The sequence below is a fragment of the Rhinoderma darwinii genome, chromosome 2, assembly GCF_050947455.1.
Source record: "Rhinoderma darwinii isolate aRhiDar2 chromosome 2, aRhiDar2.hap1, whole genome shotgun sequence".
NCBI classification, from domain to species: Eukaryota; Metazoa; Chordata; class Amphibia; order Anura; family Rhinodermatidae; genus Rhinoderma; species Rhinoderma darwinii.
In genome coordinates this window covers 223,509,141-223,531,007 of record NC_134688.1, presented here as the reverse complement: position 1 = coordinate 223,531,007, position 21,867 = coordinate 223,509,141, and positions in this window count along the sequence as shown.

Sequence of the window (21,867 nt, the reverse complement as noted above, 5' to 3'; positions counted from 1 at the left end):
TCCCCAAACAGTTGGTAGATCCCCATGAATTTTAGGCCTGCAGGTGATTGCTCATGGTGTGTTTTAAAATGTGCTGCCAATGGATTTTTTATATCTCCCTTTGAAATATCCAAAATGTGTTCATTTATGCGTATGTGCAGTTCTCGTTTGGTTTTCCCAATATATTGTTTTCCACAAGGGCAGATAATCGAGTACACAACCATCGTGGAACGACAGTTAATATAATTAAGGACTTTAAATTCCCTTTTGTGTTCACTATCCGAGAAAGTATTTGACTTCAGCACGTATTTACAACATCTACACGAACCACACATGAACATTCCCTTGGGGCGTTTTTGTAGCCATGCCTCATTTTCTGGAGTTCTTCTCTTGAACTCCGAGCTGACTAGTATGTCTCTCAATGTAGGGGCCTTCCTGGGAACCATACTCGGTGTATCTCCAACTATTTGATTAATTTTTTGGTCCAAAGTTAAATGTGGCCAGTTTTTTATCATTAAGTTACGCAAAATTTCCCAATGGGACCCATATCTTGAAATGAATCTAACTCTCTTGTCCTCATTATTCCTTTTATTTCTTTGAAGGATTTCCTGTCTATTATGTCTTAATGCCCTATTGTATCCCTTCTTGATTAACTTCTTGGGGTACCCCCTATTCTCAAAACGAGACGATAGGTCTTCTGCTTCATTCTTAAAGTCCTTTAATTCCGAACAGTTACGCCGAATTCTAAGGAATTCACTTATTGGGATCCCCCTAATCTGAGATACAGGATGGTGACTACTTGCTGCTAATAGGGTATTACCCGATGTTGGTTTCCGATATGTAGTTGTTTTCAATTTGTTTTCCACCTTATAGATGTTAAGATCTAGGAAACTAATAGTATCTTTACTATGAGTGAATGTCAAAAAGATATTTAAATTATTTATATTCAAATCCTTGATGAACTCTTCCAGTGATTCAAGGGAACCCCTCCAACACAACAGGATATCATCCATGTATCTAAGCCAAGTTCGGGCACACTTCCTAAAGAGGGGGTGAGGGTACACAATAAATTCCTCCCACCACCCCAGATGTAGGCAGGCATACGATGGTGCACAAGAGGACCCCATAGCTGTTCCATGTGTCTGGCGATAATACTTGCCATCAAAGGAAAAACAATTATGATTTAAAATGAACTCTAACATTTCTATAATAAATTCGTTCTGATGGGCCCAATCACCCCCCCTCCTCTCCAAGAAGTGTGCAGCTGCTCTTAAGCCAATGTCATGTGGGATCGAAGTATACAATGATTCTACATCTAATCCAACAAGAAGAAAATCCTCATCGATTCTCAGATTATAAATTTTGTTAAGGAGATCTCCTGTATCCAATACAAAAGAAGGAAGTGTACGGACAAAGGGTTTTAGTTTCTCATCTATGTATTTTCCAAGGTGATCTGTCGGGCCATCACAGCCCGAAATAATGGGTCTGCCCGGGGGAGTATTCCTGTCCTTGTGCACCTTTGGAAGTACATACATAGTGGGCATTCGTGGCTCTCTCACCTCCAGATATTGTAATTCATGTTTGTTTATCAGACCCTCATCTAACGCAAATAACAGCTTCCTATTTAATATCTCAGCTATATTGGTCAATGGATTATCTTTTAGAAGGATATACGCATCGGTATCTAGCTGTCTTTTAATCTCACCGACATAGTCCTCCTCCTTGAGAAGTACAACATTTCCCCCTTTATCACTGGGTTTTATCACGATGTTTTTGAAATTTTGCAATTCCTTCAGAGCCTTTCGTTCCCTTTTTGTTAGGTTGTCCTCACACAGGAGAGAGGACCAGTCGATGAGACCAATGTCCCTAAGCATTGCCTCCAGAAAGGCATGTGTGCATCTATTTGAATAAACGCTAGGCATTGTACTGCTTTTTTTACGTAGTCCTGTATATTCTGGAATGAGATCCACTAGATCTCCTATGCCTTCATTTGAATCCCCACATGGATTACTCTCCCTCCATAATTCATTTAAGTCCACCAATGTGTTTAGATCCGATAGTTCCAAATTGGATACTATATCGCATCCAGTTGTCTCACGCTGTGATGATAAATCTATGTCTTTGTTTCCATTATCCCCCTCCTTCTTTTCCCCATGCCAAAGTCTCAAAATAATTTTTCTCAAAAAGAGGTGGAGATCTTTGCAAATTTCAAACTCCTTTCCAGGAGTGACGGGTGAAAAACCCAAACCCCGATTTAAGAGGGAAATATGGTCTATTGAGAGGGGGAGATCTGTCAGATTTATTATGTTATTTTGATTATCTTCTATCTTCCCCTGCGTTGTCTTGTATTGGGTCCTCCTTTTTTCTCTACTATTCTTTCCTCTCCGTATTTTCCTTTGTTTCGATCTCCTAAAAAAGATACCTTTGATTGTGTCTCCTCCATTCTGGAAAATTTTCCCATTTCAGTATCACTAGATGGGTCACTAGTTGTTTCTCCATCTGTTGACATAAACGTATTCCTTCTTATCCGAGGTCTACGTCTATTTTGTCCTTCCTTATTCATTGAGAAGGAGAAGATTTGTTTTTGTTCAAAATCAAAGGTATCCCTTTGGAATTTTTTTCTCTTTCGGGTAGATATTTCCCGAAGTTCCCTTTCCACCTCTTTTTTAAGGCTATCATTTAATTTTTGGAAATCTGGGTCATTACAAAAGGCATCTAATTTTTTCACGCTCTCTTCAATTTCGATAGTGAGCGAGCCCAACATAATTTTCTCCTCCTCTATTAATAAATCCATCAAATTTTTTGAATGCCTTAAGCATTCCTCATCCCATTTCTCCAGAAATAATTCTCTTTTGAAATGTGACGCTGGAGTTGTGCGTCTGCGTAAACCTCTTGGTGTTATATTTGATGTTTTATAGGCTTCTAAGCTCTGAATATCCCATTTACGTCTCAGATGACTTAATATTAATTTACGATGATTTTTAAAGAGGCCATATATGTCTCTCCTTGAGTCCTCTATATTTTTATTTAACTCACAATTTAGTAATGCAGCAATCTGTGCATCTACCTCCGTATCCAGGCAATATGCCATTATGAGGGCACACCACTGACTGTACGTCCCCAAATGAAAATAAAGAAAAACAAAATCTATTCTCAAGGGTAAGCAAGAAAAGTTGGAGGGAAAAAAGAAAAACACCCTCCTATAAACTTATATAAAACAAGATTAGGTTTAGAAAACCATACCCAATAGAAAACCCAACAATAAATGCGATATCAATATCACACGGTGCCAATTCTGAAAGATATATATGTAAAACAAAAAAGAAAAACTATATCAGAAATATAACCAGGCACTCTTGGGTCATTGAAACATTATGAAAATTTATTTATTATTAAAACTCCAATTATTTATAGAATATAAATGTATTCACACAATTTAAAACATTTTTGTCTCCTGGCCAGGAAAAGGTTACATACAGATACAAAATATACTAATAAGTAGGAAGCATAGATGTACACCTTGTTTTCCCCACAAATCGGGGTAAATGGCAAGAAAATAGATCCAAGAAAAAATCGCTAGGTTGAATTCACACCTGCGTTTTTTTCCCCTTGCACATACTTATGTGTATTTCCTCCAAAAAATGACAGCAATTCTTGTCAAAAGAGCGTGTAGTAGATTTATGAGGAAGGCCTTCCCATATATGAAAGAAGCATACCCCTATAAAAATAAAGCTGTCATTCAGTAAGGGGTTTGTATTTTTTATTTGTGTGTGGCTCTCATTCCTCCCTTTCAAGGATCAATCTTGCCTCAGGGATCAGGGGTAATAGACAGTCTATTTCTTAGACCATTCCGGTCAAAATATATTACTCCCGATCCTTATAATTATCACAGAGAGCTCCGTTCTTAATGATTTTATACTGCTTTTACCTTTAAACATGCACAAAGAGACGTGGAAGAGCAGCAGGCACAATTTGGAAGAGGGCGAGGTTGTCGAATATATCTGATTTTTATGAAGGAGATATTATGAGGTCATTTGAGAACTTAACATCCAGGTTTGATATTCCCCGTACATTATTTTACCAATATCTTCAAATCAGACACTTACTACAATCTTTAAAGTTTCCTACTCGACCAATTCATCTGTCGTCATTCCATAAGTTTATTTTTCAATGGCAGGGGTGTGATAAGGGACTCTCATGTAGCTATGATCTTCTTTTAAATAACACGGCTACAAGAAAATCATCTAATGAGTTGAGATGGGAGCGTGAGTTGGGAGAAGAGTTTTCCGAGGAGGAATGGGTGAAGGCGTCGGGGTGGATTCTACGTCATTCTAGATGTATTAATCATGTGGAACTCACACGGAAAATTCACCTTAGATGGTACTTGACTCCATCTAGATTTGCTCACTTTTTCTTTGGTTCGTCTAATAGCTGTTGGAGAGGGTGTGGATCTATCGGATCAACTATACATATGGGGTGGTATTGCCCGATGATTAAAGGTTTGTGGAAAGAGGTGTACAAATTGATGAAAGAGATTACTGGGAAGGATATTCCTTACAAACCAGAACTGGCAGTTCTTGATATTGGGATGGGAGATATTTCCTATGAGGTTCGAGTAGTGATACATCACATATTCATTGCCACTAGGTTGTCTATTGCCAAGTCCTGGAAGTCGCATATATCGCCCTCTATATCAGAAGTCATTAGTAGAATAAATACTACTTGTCATCATGAGTCTCTTTTATTGCAAAATCCTGATAGTCATGGAAAATGTTTGAAAAATTGGAAGATATGGATAGACTCGCAATATTATACGTAATGGGATAATGAATGATAAATATGCAATTGAATTTATGATACAGCACTGTTGTTATTTTCACTGTTATAAGTTGGTGCTCCTACAGTGATATGATCTACTATATATCCAATGTATTGATGCACTATTGATGTAGGTCCTTGTTTATGGACCAATGTTTGATGGTAATCTGTTTGAAAAAGATGTAAATCTCAATAAAAACTATTGTTTAAAAAAAACAAAAAAAAACTGATCACAAATTAACATCAGTTTTTTTCACACCGTCGTCTATTAATCTCAATACTATACAATTAAAAGTTCTATAAAATCTTTTAAAAACAAAACTTGATCACAATAGTACTTGACGACTGAGCAAACATGCATTTATTGTGTACATTTGGCCAAATGCACGCCATGTGTATTACGTGTGGATTTGCTGCACATATTTTCCTGCGGTAAATCCGCAGCGTATTACATTACCAGCAAAATAAATGAGATCTCAAATAATCTCATCTACACGTTGCTGCATTTTTCCACACGTAAATTGACTTGCGGTGCATATTTTAAAATCTGCAGCATGCTAATTTTTTGAGCGTTTTCTCCTCAGAATTGTACCTGATAAGTTTATTAAAAAAAACACCCAAAATCCACAGCATAAAACCACACATATTTCCACATCAAAATATAAAAACCGTAGCTAAAAACGCACAAAATATGCACTATTAGGGCACGTTCAGACGTGGCGGAATTGCTGTGGAATTCCGCTGCGGACAGTCCGCAGTGGAAATCCGCAGCAGACAGTTTGTCCATTGGTTTTGCTTTTTTGTTATCTTCGTGCAGACGTTACGGAAAACTCAGCTGCGGACCATAGGCTGCGGTGCGGAATATTCTGTCCACAGCATACACTGGCTGTTGCGGACTTGATGCGTACTTGTTGCGGAATTTCTCCATTGACTTCAATGGAGTTTCAAAATTACGCAATTAAATCCGCAGATGTTATGTGTGTTGCGTTGCGGATTGCTTTCGCGAACAGGATATTTCATAATTCGGGCTGGACCTATGTGTGTCGAGGTCTATACCCAGACTGGGATGGAATGTTTGAAAGAGAGCAGGGTGTAATCTGCACCTAAATCCGCAACAAATCCGCAGCATTTTACTTAATATTTTAGCCAACGGAATCTGCAACGCGGATTATGTGCGGCATTGATGCAGACAGTGTCTGCAGAATTCCGCCACGTCTGAACATGCCCTTAGGTTGCAGTGATTCCGCCGCCAAAAAACGCAACTCAGAAAAAAACCTAAAAATCTTATACTTACTTGTGTTTCTTTCTCCAGTCTGGCCTCCAGGGATGACGTTTCATCCCATGTGACCGCCGCAGCCAATCACAGGATGTAGCGGTGGTCGCATGGGATGAAACGTCACCCCAAGAGGCCGGCCTGGTAGACGTCAGAGAGCCGGCCTCCTGGGATGGCGCTTCATGCCATGTGAACACTACTGCAGCCAATCACAGGCTGCAGCTGTGTCCTGGGATGAAATGTCATACCAGGAGGCCGGCTTGTTAATGCTGTATTTTTTCGCAGCGGACACAGTTTGGTGCAGTTTTTCACCTGGAATTCCCTGTGGCGCACGGGGCGGATACGTTGCGTACTTTTTCACCACATCCATTCATTCTTATCCCCCCTCATCTGACGTCCGCTCCGACCTCCCTGGATGACGTTGCAGGCCATGTGATGCTGCAGCCTGTGATTAGCTGCAGCAGTCACATGGGATGCAACGTCATTCCAGGAGGCCGGACTGCAGGAAGGAGGGTGTTCTGGGTAATTATGACTTTTATTTTTTTTCGTAGTTGCGATTTTTGTGAAAGTCGCAACACTTGGCTTCCAGCCAACAAAAATGAAGCATAAATTGACATGCTGCGAAATTTAATTCTGCACGACTTTTCTGCGTTTTTTTTCCTCAGCGTGGGCATGAGATTTTACAAATCTTATTCATATTCTAGTTCTATAAATGCTGCGGAATTTCCGCACAGAATACCAATGCAGAAATTCGGCAGCGTTTACGCTACATGGGAACCCAGCCTCAGGCCTAATTCACACGAACGTGTCCGTTTTGCGGGCGTAAAAAACGCAGCATTTTGCACGCCTTACAGTTCCGTGTGTCATCAGTGTTTGGAGCGTGTCTGCGTTATTTTCACGCGTATGTCATCCTTATGTCACGCGGTTTTGACGTTTAAAAAATGAAATGAAGGAGGTGTTTTTCATTTTTCCAATCTTTTTTTGAGCAACTGTTGCGCGAATCACGCACAGCACACGGATGTGCGTCCTTGTGCTGTCCGTGATTTTCAGGCACCCATTGACTTCAATGGGTGTGTAATGCGCAAAAAACGCTCAAGTATAGGACATGCAGTGAGTTTCACGCAGCGGACACACGCTGCGTGAAAATCACGAAATGTCTGAATGGCCCCATTGACTTGCATAGGTCCGTGCGACGTGCGTGATTTTCACGAGCGTATCACGGTCGTGAAATATGCTCGTGTAAATAAGGCCTCAGGTGTGGATTTTACCTGTGGAATTACCTGCGTTTATCTGCAGTTTTGATGTAGATTTTCTGCACCAAATTACGCAGCATGTGCATGTAGCCTTTGAGTTCTATTTAAAGAGTCCCAGTTTGAATCCCATATAAGTGCACATCCTGCACACAATGTTATATTATTTTTAAGTGTGTGTTTTTGTTATTTTTGATTTCCAAATTGCCCTATGGACAATCACGTATTGATTTTCCCCAGCTGATAGTACATTAACAGATCTTGCTTTAGAGGGTCCTTATAATGGAATTCACATCAGTCTTGTCTGCCTCAGTGGCGAAAGGCATCTTTATTCTCTTACAGATGAGTAAAGAACAGCAACAGTCTATTGTACAACACATCTACAATCTAAACTAATGAACAGCAGTCTGCTGCTGGTTATTATATTGAAGCCATTAAATGACACTCTGGTCCATAGAATATTGTGGAAATGTGGGTGGAAGGCTAGGCAATCACATGTATCAGACACATACACTAATGTCTAAAAAAAAAAAAATTAATACAATTTTCCTTTATTCAAAACACAATGCAAATATAGTAATAGGTCTGTTTCATACATGAAAGTTTATGTTGTTTTCTGCTTAACCCTTTCAAGACCGAGCTCATTTTGACCTTTATGACCAGCCCCATTTTCTCAAATCTGACATGTGTCAATTTATGTGTTAATAACTCTGGAATGCTTTTGCCTATCCAAGCGATTCTGAGATTGTTTTCTTGTGACATATTGTACTTTATGTTAGTGGAAAAATTTGATCAATAAATTCATTGCTTATTTGTGAAAAACACCAAAATGTAGAGAAAATTTGCAAAAATTATGATTTTTCTTATTTTAAATGTATCTGCTTGTAAAACAGATCGTAATACCACACAAAATAGTTACTATTTTACATATTCCATATATCTACTTTATATTTGCATTGTTTTTTGAACATTATTTTATTTTTCTAGGACGTTACACGGCTTAGTACTTTAGCAGCAATTTCTCACATTTTCAAGAAAATTTCAAAAGGCTATTTTTACAGGGGCCAGTTCAGTTCTGAAGTGGCTTTGAGGGCCTTATGTACTAGATAGACCCCATAAATCACCCCATATTAAAAACTGCACCCCTCAAAGTATTCAAAACAGCATTCAGAAAGTTTCTTAACCCTTTAGGCGCTTCACAGGAATTAAAGCAAAAGTACAGGTGAAATGTACAAATTTTTTTTTTTTGCTGAAATTCATTTGTAATACATTTTTTTCTGTAACACAGAAGGTTTTACCAGAGAAACGCAACTCAATATTTATTGCCCAGATTCTGCAGTTTTTTTAGAAATATCCCACATGTGGCCCTAGTGCGCTAATTTACTGAAATACCGGCCTCAGAAGCAAAGGAGCACCTAGTGGATTTTGGGGCCTCCTTTTTTTAGAATATATTTTAGGCACCATGTCAGGTTTGAAGAGGTCTTGTGGTGCCAAAACAGTGGAAATCCCCCAAAAGTGAGACGGTTTTGGAAACTACACACCTCAAGGAATTTATCTAGGGGTATAGTTAGCATCTTGACCCCACAGGTCTTTTGCTATATTTATTGGAGTAAGTCTGTGAAAGTGAAAATATACTTTTTTTCTGAAAAAATATAAAAAAAAATAATATTTGCAAGGAATAAAGATTAAAAAGCACCCCAAAACTTGTAAAGCTACTTCTCCCGATTACGCCAATACCCCATATGTGGTACTAAACTGCTGTTTGGACCCACAGCAGAGCTCAGAAGGGAAGGAGCGCCATTTGGATTTTGAAGTGCAGATTTTGCTGGATTGGTTTTCAGTGCCATGTCGCGTTTGCAACGCCCTGGAGGGAGCAAAACAGTGGAATCCCCCCAAAACTGACCCCATTTTGAAGACTACACCCCTCAAGGAATTTTTCTAGGGGTATAGTTTGCATTTTGACCCCACAGGTTTTTTGCTGAATTTAGTGGAATTAGGCCATGAAAATGAAAATATACTTTTTTCTGAAAAAACATAGAAATGTTTAATTTTTACAATGAATAAAGTAGAAAAATCATCCCAAAATTTGTAAAGCAATTTGTCCTGATTACAGCAATACACCATATGTGGTAATAAACTGCTGTTTGGACACACGGCAGGACTCAGAAGGGAAGGAACAATATTTGGCTTTTGGAGCTCAAATTTAGCTGGAATGGTTTTCGGGTGTCATGTCGCATTTGCAAAGCCCCTGAGGTACCAAAACAGTGGAAACCTCCCAAAAGTCCCTTTAGGGGACTGGAACGAGCGATCATTAGGTCGCTGGTACAATACACTGCAGTACTAATGTATTGCAGTATAATGTCATTTTACAGGCTCCTGTAACAGCGCGATCGCTGTTCCTGTCCGTTAGTCCCGGGTGTCAGCTGTAATACACAGCTGACACCTGCAGAATATGGAGCAGGCACAGCGCGTGAGTCCGCTCCATATATAACCCCTCACACCACTACATGCTATTAAGTCGTGGTGCGCCAAGGAGTTAATGCGCAGCGGATGGTGCAAATTGAAAATTAACATTTTCCACTCATATGCCATTTTAATGCACAATACGTTGTGCCCAGTTTGAGCCACTGAAGACAAATACCTCATACAATGTTGAGCGGGTTCTCCCGGATATAAAATATCATATATGTGGACGTAAGCTGGTGTTTGGGCACGCTGTGGGGCTCAGAAGGGAGGGAACGCCATTTGGCTTTTGGAGCGCAGATTTTGCTTGGTAACTGTTCTGTTTGGGGTTTTGCTGGTATTTCAGTTATGATGTGGGGGTATATGTAACCTGTGCGGAGAACATCAGGACATAATAAGAGGGTATAATGATGGGGTACATAAATAATAATCCGCAGATATGTGGCCGTTGTTGCACTGATAAATGGTCGCCCGATCTCATCTGCTTTTGGAACACTCTGCAAATTTTGCATCGCCATATTCTGAGAGCCAGAACTTTTTTATTTTTTCTCCAACGGAGCCGTGTGAGGGCTTATTTGTTGCGGGACAATCTGTACTTTTCATTGGTACCATTTTAGGGTACATGTGATTTTTTTGATCACTTTTTATTAGATTTTTTTGGAAGCAAAGTGACAAAGAAACATAAATTCTGACAATGTTTTTTGTATTTTTTTGTTACACTTTTCACCGTGCGGTATAAATTACATTTTACTTTATTCTGCGGGTCGGTACGATTATGGCGATACCATATGTATATAGGTTTTTTATGTTTTGTGGCGATTGCGCAATAAAATCACTTTGATAAAATTATTTATTTTCTGTGTCACCATATTCTGAGAGTCATAATTTTATATTTTTCCGTCAAAAAAGCGGTGTAAGGGCTTGTTTTTTGCGGGACGGGTTGTAGTTTTTATTGGTACTATTTTGGGGTACATGCGACTTTTTGATCACTTTTTATTCTATATTTTGGGAGGGTTGATGACCAAAAAAAAGTGATTCTGACATTGTTTTTTAATTATTTTTTTTGCGGTGTTCACCGTGCGGGAAAAATAATATTATAGTTTTATAGTTTGGGTCGTTACGAACGCGGTGATACCAAATATGTGTACTTTTTTTAACATTTTCATTTTTTTCCTATAATAAACGACTTATTATAGGAAAAAAAGCATTATTTTTTTTTGTAACTTCTATAACTTGTTTTTACACTTTTATAAAACTTTTTTATTACTTTATTTTTTACTTTTTACTTGTTTTACCTGAAGCCTGGCAGCACTGATCGCTGCTATAATACATTACACTACCTAGGTAGTGTAAAGTATTATAAACTGTCAGTGTGACGCTGAGAGTCACACTGACAGGAAGCCTATGAGGACCAGCATCCTGCTGGTTCTCATAGGCTGCTGTGCATGGCAGACCCGGGGGCTGTTATATGGCCCCCAGTTCTGCCTTATAACCGACTGCAGCACCAGCAATCGGTCCCCGGGAAAGTTTGTTGTAGCAACAAACTTTCCAGTTTGTTATAGTAACAAACTTTCCAGTTCGTTGCTACAACACACTTTCCCTGCGATCACATGACCGGGACCTGAACTAATCAGGTCCCGATCATATCTCCGGGACCAGAGGCAGGTGATAGCAGCGCGATCCGGGTGTCAGCGCTACTCTGAGACACCCGGATCGTGCTTTTAACACCCACCGTGAATTCACGTCGGCACTGCACAGAGCCCAGCAAGTGCCGACGTGAATATACAGTGGGCGGTCGGGAAACGGTTAAAGGGGCTCTATCACCAGATTATAAGTGCCCTATCTCCTACATAATCTGATCGGCGCTGTAATATAGATAACAACAGTGGTTTTTATTTTGAAAAATGATCATTTTTGAGAACGTTATGAGCAATTTTAGATTTATGCTAATTAGTTTCTTAATAGACAACTGGGCGTGTTTTTACTTTTTACCAACTGGGCGTTGTACAGAGGAGTGTGTAACGCTGACCAATCAGTGACCAATCAGCGTCATACACTTGTTCCAGCCCCTTGTTACAGTGTGATTGTGCAGTGAAAGAAGCTGGGCTGGAACAATGAGAAGTGCAGGACCCTGATTGGTCACTGATTAGTCAGCGTCATACACTAAAAAGTAAAAACACGCCCAGTTGGTCATTAAGAAAGTCATTAGCATAAATCTAAAATTGTTCATAACTTGCTCAAAAATGATAGTTTTTCAAAATAAAAACCACTGCTGTTATCTACATTACAGCGCCGATCACATTATGTAGGAGATAATCTGGTGACAGAGCCTCTTTAAGGCCGGGTTCCCACGTGTCGGATATGCTGCGTAGAAACTGTGCAGCATATCCGACCTGGAACCCACAACACGGTCCTTCTGAAAAATCGCACCACATTGTGGGCGGTTTTCCGGACGGAATTTCCGCTGCGGATAGCAGCACTTGAAAAAAGAAAAAACGTCGATACTTACCTCCTCCCTCATCTCTGTGCGTAGTCCGGCCTCCTACGATGACATTGCAGGCCATATGACGCTGCAGCCTGTGATTGGCTGCAGCGGTCACATGGGATGAAACGTCCTTCCAGGAGGCTGGACTGCAGGAGGAAGGAGGATGTTCTGGGTAAGTATGATTTTTTTTTCCGGAGTTGCGAATTTTGCAGCGTAATCGCTGCAATTAGGCCGCAAAAGTTGCAACACTTGGCTTTCTGTTGCCAGCTAAAGAACATCAATAAATACGCAACATAAATTGACATGCTGCAGAATTAAATTCCGCACCGCAGGTCAATTTATTAATGTTTATGGTGTGGTTTTTTTCCGCAGCGTGGGCATAAGATTTTCAAAAGCTAGGTACGGGGCGAGTCACAGGCCTCTACCTTGCTATGCCTCACAGAGTGAAATCAACACCAGTAAATGATAGTATATCTGTTGACCCACTGTGGCCCTGCCCCTTTTGTTAAGCCCCACCGACATTTAAAAAAAAGTGGAGAGGGCAGCGTAAAATGCCCAAAAGTTGAAATTATTACCACAAGTTGCAACTTTCGGGCCTTTTGTGACCTTTCTTTGCTAGAAAACTAGTATAGAAAGGTTAATATATTTCCCCCATTGTGTTTCAATTATTCACCATATCTCTGTTTGCTATCAGTGAATGAGAGTATTCATTATTTATATTCAGGGGCTGAAATCCTGCCTTGAGCATGTTCAAATGACACAGGTAAAGGGCTTGCAAGGGTTGTTTGCTTATTTAAAAATTTCCAAAGCCTGTTGGAAAAAAAAAGAAAAAGACTCCTTGCAATATACTTTCTTTCTGAAATTGAGACCAGCGATGGAGGACAAAGGCATATTTCAGAGGGTAAGATACTTCTTTATTGCAATAAATTGCACACCTGCCTGTGAAGCATTAGCATTGATATACTTGGGAGCCTGGGCCCTGAGCCCTGAGCATTACTATGTTTTTGATGTATGGCATTGTTATTTGCACTATATGGTGGTATGGTGGTATTTTTTAGCACTCTATAGCGCTGTTAATGATGTCTTAATTTTTTTGTGTTCCGTGGTGCTATTTTTTAGGCACTACATACCACTATTATTTTGGGACTGTATTTAGTATTGTTTGGGCAACGTATTGTGATATTTTGTAGGGACTGTATGGGCCATTATATGCAAACTGAACAGTTCTGTTATTTGTGCACTATATTTTTAAAGAACTATGATGCTAGGAGCCCAGCTCCCTGCACTGTGTTCGGTCCGGGACTTGCGGCCGAAATACGTTCGTCAATTACGGACGTAATTAGTGTGTGTGCACATACCCTAACACAGCGTTTTAGAGAGAAGGTGACTGATCGGGAAAAGACAGAAGAAAAGTGAAAAAGACATACATACATACATACAATCTTATATATATATATATATATATATATATATATATATATATATATATATATATATATATATATATATTTACAAAGTATATAGAAACTATATACTTTGTATTCCCTGTGCCCCTTAGTTTTAGAATAGGCAGGCAGGAATAGTAGGTTAGTTAGCTTGATAACAAATTGTTAGTTAGTTAATTAGTTAATTAATTCTTTCAACTTTTTTGATCAATTGTTTGTTTGTAATATAAAATATGTGCTGCATATGTAGTAAAATTATATATTTTTTGAAGGTGTGATTTGTTCTAAAGAAAAAATAAAAAAAATTGTTAAGTTATCCAAAGTAGTTTAACAGTTATGACAGTTTAAAAGAATCTATGCCGAAACTTTATATTTAGGCCTGGTCATTGAGGCATCGATGACCCTTGGTCCTGAAGGGGTTAAAGGTGTTGTCCAGCTGATCGGTATGGGGTCCGAGTGTCAGACCCCACCGATCATATATTGATGACCTAGCCTGTGAATAGGTCATCAATTGTTTGTGCCCGGACAAAACCCCTTTAAGAAGACAACAGTATTACAACCGGCATATGGTAGTTGGAGGCTCTCTTACAGATTTTTTTTATTGGGGCCAGAAGCTTAATGTTATGCCTCTGGTCATTAAAATAAGTTTTTTAATGCAAAATTAAAATAAACGATATATATATATTAACCCCTTCCCGACATCCGCCGTATATATACGGTGCACGCCGGGTGGGAGAATATGGAGCGGGCTCACAGGCTGAGTCCGCTCCATAGATCGAGTGTGTCGGCTGTGTGTTACATGCCGTTAAATGCCGCGTTCAATAGAGATCGCGGCATTTAAATTACTAAAAACAGGGGGGCGACCCCCTGTAACGTCTCAACGGCCCCACTGCGGCGAGATCGGGGGGAGCCGTTGGTTCACACGGCTGCCTGGGGGTCTGACGAAGTCCCCCAGGTCCGCCATCTTGGTACTCCTATGAAGCTCTGCCTCTGGCAGGGCTTCATAGGAGACTGTCAGAATCACGATATACTGCAATACATTAGTATTGTAGTATATCGTGCAAGCGATCTAATGATCGCTGGTTGAAGTCCCCTAGGGGGACTAATAAAAAATGTAAAAATGAGTTCAATAAAGTTTTTTTTTTGTGTAAAAAAAATAAATATTAAAAGTTAAAAAAAAAAACCTTTTCCCATTTTCCCCCTAGAGCATAGTAAAAAATTAAATAAATAAACATAATTGGTATCGCCGCGTCCGTAAAAGTCTGAACTCTCACAATATATCATTATTTAACCCGCACGGTGAACGGCGTAAAAAAAAAAGTTGTAAACGCCAGAATCTCTATTTTTTGTTCACCTAATCTCCCACAAAAAATGAAATAAAAAGTGATCAAACCGTCGCATTTACACCAAAATGGTATTATTAAAAACTACAGCTTATCCCGCAAAAAATAAGCCCTTATACCACTTAATCGACAGAAAAATAAAGATGTTACGGCTCTCGGAATTTGGCGAAACAAAATAAATTTTCTTTTTTACACTTAGGTTTTTACTTGTAAAAGTAGTAAAATATAGAAAAACCTACACATATTTGGTATTGGCATAATCGTATTGACCCATAGAATAAAATGAATATACTGTTTTAATTGTACAGTGAATTCCGTAAAAATGGCGCGCAAAAAACCATGGCGGAATTGCAGTTTTTTTTCATTTTCTACCCCACAAATAATTTTTTCCCGTTTCCTAGTACATTATACGGCAAAATAAATGGTGCTACGAAAAACTACAACTTGTCCCGCAAAAATCAAGCCCTCATAGTACTATATTGACGGAAAAATAAAGGCGTTATGGCCTTTGGAAGGTGGGGAGGGAAAAACGAAAATGAAAATCTGAAAAAGGGCTGCGGCGTGAAAGGGTTAAAATGTGCAGGCATATCAGCACACTCTGAATCAAGCCTCTATTTACACACTCCTTGGGGTCTTTATAGGGAAATGCACACATGTAAAAAGAAGGTTGTTTCGTTTTTTTTTATTACAACTTATTTTGACATGGTTGAAGTTGATATTTACCATTGACAAATCACAAATCCGGTTATGTTTTTTTCCTTCTGACAGAAATTAGTTAGATATTATAAATTAAAAAAGTTTGTAAAACTGATAATGTAACTCTAGAACATTGATAGAATGCATGCAGTATATCAAAAATGCATTTCCTGGGATAAAGGGATGCGTCTTCACAATAGCTTGGGTCGGTAATGTACTATGTGGGTCAATTCCTCTTCAACCTTATCTGGTGTTTTTATTGCAGTGCCCGTTATCACATAACCATGAAAAATGTTTTATTCACTCATTACTTCTTCAGTGGTTTTGTGTTCCACCTACTGCCCTTTGGCACTTGGCCTATTTTCTCTTCTTATACAATATCATAATCATTTGAGTTCTGACTTTACACGTTCTTCTGATTCACTGCCTCATGCTGTTCTACAATCAAGTCTACAGTATTCTAAACTGTCCCTGTATACTCTTTTGTGTGCTGGAGATTCAACCTTCTATTGCTTCTCTTTTCATCTTCATCCCTGTCTGTTACCCTTCACTCGTTTCTGTTCTGCTTTCTCCTATTCTTTTACATTTCTCTTATTATTTTGCGCTCTCCATGTCTTTTCCAATCCTTTTCTGTTTTGGAGAGAATGTTTCATGCACCAGTAATCCCGCTCTATCATGCCACTGCCTTTTAAAATCCAACTCAGAGCAACATCCAGACAATGCGAACCTTCAGTTACAAACAGTCACTTTACAGCACTGGAAGAAAAAGAGAAAAAAAATCATTGAATGGATGAAGAACATTTTACTGGCTGCAGCATATTAGCCAGAACCAGAGCTAAAGTTCAGCCGTCATAATTCTTTGAAAAGCACTGTAACCCATGGCCACCAGCTTGTAAATGCAAAAAATGAATCCTTGATTTGACAGCAAAGCCTAAACAGTCTAAATTATTGATGTAAACTCTGTCACATACATTTGTACCATGGGGAGATTTACTTACAGTTACATGTAAGATCATTTTCTACTACATTGGATTCCAGCTTTCATTTTAATAGAAAAAAGTGAAAAATCTATATTACCATTCTTCATGTTACAATGTGTCACAAAGTATTATTCCACGGAACATATCCAATAATGAAAGAATTGCATAGTTGTAAGATTTAGCAATCATTTAATAAGAAAATGAATAGTTATAAAACAGAAAGAAAAATAATAGTAGTATTAACAGTAGTAGTAGTAGTAGTAGTAGTAGCAGTAGTAGTAGTAGTAGTAGTAGTAGTAGTAGTAGTAGTAATAGTAGTAGTAGTAGTAGTAGTAATAGTAGTAGTAGTAGTAGTAGTAGTAGCAGTAGTAGTAGTAGCAGTAGTAGTAGTAGTAGCAGTAGTAGTAGTAGTAGTAGCAGTAGCAGCAGTAGTAGTAGTAGTAGTAGCAGTAGTAGTAGTAGTAGTAGTAGTAGTAGTAGTAGTAGTAGTAGTAGTAGTAGCAGTAGTAGTAGTAGTAGTAGTAGTAGTAGTAGTAGTAGTAGTAGTAGTAGTAACAACAATAATAATAATAGTTTTGGGGTGTATTATATGTTACATTTTATTAGTGAAAAGATTTATTCCTAGAGTCCTTATTATTTAGCCGTTTTCTCTTAAAGGGTAACTAAACTTTCAAAAAATTTCACTATGACATGTCAGCAGTTTTGATCGGTGGGGGTCCGAGCACTGAGACCCCCATCGATTGCTAAAACGAAGCAGCAGGAGCACTTGGGTGAGCACTGAGCCACTTTGTTGGTGTAGTGGCTCATATACTTTCTATTAAGCCCATACACCAATTGCTCGGCTTTCCGAGAAGACCAGATCAGAAACAAAGTGGCTCAGTGATCACCAGAGCGTTTCTGCAGCTTTGTTTTAGCAATCGGTCGGGGACTCAGTGCTCGGACCACCGCCGATCAAAACTTTTGACATGTCACTATGACATGTCAGACGTTTTTTGAAAGTTTAGTTACAATTGAAAACATGTATTGAGCACATGCTCAACTATTTAGCTAAAATTTTGATGCTATTTTACCCCTTGGAGACCAACTCTCTGTTTTTTTCCTCGCTGCCTTCCAAAAGCCATAACTTTTTTATTATTTTGTTCACATAGTTATATGAGGGATTTATTTTTTTTGCAGAAGAGTCTTATTTTTTAATGGCATCATTTGATGTACCATATAATAAACTGGGAAACTGCAAAAAAAATAAAAATTGTGGGTGAAATGGGCAAAAAACATCCATTCTTCCATTGTTTTTTAGGTTTTGCTTTTACAGCATTCAGTGCGGTAAAAAAGAAATGTTAACTTTATTCTATTCTTCAAAGAAGAAACTATTTAACAAAAAAAAAAATTTGGTGTCGCCATATTCTGAACGGCCTATTTTTTTTTATATTTCTGTCGATTGAGCAGTGGGTGTGTTATTTTTTTTGCAGGGCACTATGTAGTTTTTATTGGTACCATTTCGGGGCACATGCGACTTTTTGATCACCTTTTATGCCATTTTTTGGGGATCTAAGGTGACCAAATAACAGCAATACAGTTTATTTTTATTTTTTATATTACAGCCTTTACCATGAGGGTTAAACCAAGTTACATTAGAATAGTTCAAATTTTTACAGATGCATCCATACAATGTCATTTTTTTGTATTGTATTGTAATGTATTGCAGTATAGCATGTTTTTTGCTGTCTTCTATTAAGCCAGGTCTTAATTGGAGCCCAAAAATGGCATACCTGGCGGCCTCCATTAGGCCCCCAAGCTGCCATGTCGATCGTGTCGCGGGGGTTGGATCCGCTTTTGGAGGGGACGTCCCTTTTTTCTAACAACATAGATGCTGTGTTCGCTATTGACTGCGTTATCTAACGGGCGGAATCGGAGTTATCTCTGATTTCGCCTGTTACTGTGAAGTGTTGGCTGTAATATACAGTGCTCAGCCTGTGAACCAGCTACATTATTCCCTTGGCGGCTCCCACGTACATGTAGATGACATATCGACAAGGGGTTAACTTAAGATAATTAATTTCTAGTCTGCGGTACAATGTTTCCTTAAAGCTAATGTCCACCCTTGAATGTCCTAAATAGGTCCACAGTAGTGTGCTTATTATTATGGAATATATATTCATAGCAGTTGGTACTTAGTTTTTCTGATACAGAGCTCCAAATCCTCTGCATGGAACCAGAGTTGAATGATAAACACCTGGTTACCTACAGCCGTCACTAGAGGGAACAGCTGCCTATTGTCTTTTTATTGATTTCAATGTGTAAACAGTATAAAATAAGTTCCCTCTATTCGTGGCTACAACAATCAAAATGTTATGTTTAAACTCTATGGGACAAATTCACCATTAAAATTGTGCAAGATTTCGGGCTTACATTAAACCAGTATTCAGTGCACCACATTTATTAACTGTTTCAGCAGGGGAGTAGAAATGCCAAAATAACAGTCAGTCTCAGTGTTATCAATAGAGAAAATTATAACTTTTAAGCAGCAACCAAATGTTTGAGCATATACATGGTGCACAACACGTGGTGGGCTGGTACTTCTCACCCACATCACAGACAGTAGAATGGATGCATTACAGAAGTGAAGTCATACTTTGGTCTTGAAAAATTGGTGAGTGTGGTCTGCTTGATTAAATCGCTGCTGATGCTTCTGTGATCACAGGACTTTATAAGATAATAAGTTCTCTCTACAGACACATTGACAGCTTGTAATTCGCAACCTTGGTAAGATATTCAAGTTATCTGTCTGTCTGCTCAGACCCATTTTGAAATGAATGGAGTGTGCAGTCTGCACGTGAATGAAGCTAATAAACAGCCTGGAACACTTAATTTTAAATTCTTGATTAGAAACTTGAATTCACATACTATAGGTCTTTATGGTTCACTAGAGGTAAACTTTAAGGCTGAGTTCACATGGGGTGGATTCGCTGCGGAAAAGCATGCAGCGTATTCGCCCTGTGCGCGACAGGGAATTTCGGGTAAAAAAACGCACCAAACTGTGGTGCAGCTTTTCACCTGGAAGGTCCCCTGCGGAAAATTGCAGCACTTAGCACGTTTCATCCCAGGTGATTGCTGCAGCGGTGGTCACATGGGATAATGCATCATCCCAGGAGGCCGGCCCTTTGACGACATTCAGGCCGGCCTCCAAGGATGATGCTTCATCCCATGTGACCGCCGCTATAGCCTGTTATTGGCTGTAGCGTTCACATGGGATGAAACATCATCCCAGGAGGCCGCGCTGGAGGGAGAAACACAGACTTCTGGGTAAGTATGAGTTTTATTTTTTTTGTTTTATTTAGATACGAACCCACCACAAAAAACGCAACAACTGCTATTTTTTGCGGGTTTTACCTCCCCATTGAATTTAATTGGGAAAACCTGCAACAAAGAAGCAGCATTTACGCAAATACAATGGACATGCTGCAGAATAAAATTTACGCACCGCAGGTCAATTTCTGAGCTTTTTTTCTGCTCAACATTTACGCAACATGTGGATGAGATTTGTTTTATCTCATCCACTTTGCTGCTACTGTATTTGCTGCGGATTTTCAGCAACTAATTCCGATGCGGAAAATCTGCAGTATTTACGCAACATGTGAACTGACCCTAAGGGTATGTTCACACGCAGTGGTTTCAGACGTAATTCTGGCTTTTTACACCTCGAACTACGCCTGAAAAAAGGTCCCCTAATACGCCTACAAACATCTGCCCATTGCTTTCAATGGGAATTACGATGTTCTGTTCCCACGAGCCTTTATTTTACGCGTCGTAGTCAAAATACGGCTCGTAAAATGACGGCTCGTCAAAAGAAGTGCAGGACACTTCTTGGGACGTTTTTGGAGGCGTTTTTCATTGACTCCATTGAAAAACAGCTCCAAAAACGGAAAAAACGCAGCGAAAAATGTGAGTTGTTAAAAAAAACATCTGAAAATCAGGAGCTGTTTTTGCCTGAAAACAGCTCCGTATTTTCAGATGTTTTTGGTCACTGCGTGTGAACATACCCTAAAACTCCCCACTCCAGCACTGGGGCTGAACACCAACTTCTCCTGCAGAGTAAAGAAGCTTATGTATAAAGAGCGCTACTGCTACCAGCTCCAAAAGGAGTATTCCCATCATAGACATTAATTGCATATCCACAGAATATGCAATAAATGTGCGATGGGTGCGAATACTCACCTCTGGGACATTCAGTTATCTCTAGAACAGCACTCAGGTGGGGAACGATTGGTGAAATGGTTGCGCCATAGTGCGCAGCTCTCTCCATTCATTTCTATATGAGTTACAGAAACAGCCAAGCAAACGTTCACCCCTCCATTCATTCTCCGCCTGGATGCAACGGCTAGCAGCTAACTCACCAGTAGGGACAGGGGTCTTGGGACCTGCATCTGTCAGGCATTTATGGCATGTACTGTGAATATGCCATAAATGTCTATAATAGGAATACCCTTTTAAGCTATTTGAAGGGGACGTTGCAGAATTTAAACAAAATTATACCAAATAGTCAGCTTCCCTTGCTAGGCAGACAAGTTCTTCTTTGATCATGCTTATTAAGGGGGTTTTCCACATTCTGACAACTGATGACCTATCCAGGTCATCAGTATATGATAGGTGCATGTCCGACACCTGGACTCTGCACCAATCCACCACACCGGCTGCCTCCAGGCACGGATGTTTGGAACGGTATGCAGTAGTTGGAGCCGGAAGCAGTACTGCAGCTCAGCCACTATTCTTTGACCTGAGCCATTTGCTTCCGGCAATATCATACCCGGAGCAATATCGTCCCCGATGCCCGGAGGCAGCCTGAGTGGCGGATCGGTGCAAGGTTCGGGTGTCGGACACGCACCGATCATATACTGATGACCTATCCGGTGGATAGGTCATAAGTTGTCAGAATGTGGAAGTTGTCAGAATGTGTCTGAATAACTCCCTAATGAATACTTTCAATTTGAAACTCCAGTTTTCAGGGGAGGTTCTATTTACTGTAACTGATTTTACAGATTCACACAGGACACTAATATAGGACAACAATTGTAATACAATATAATAATTGAAACTGATTAAACTGATACATTTTACAGGTGATTTTAAAAAACAGA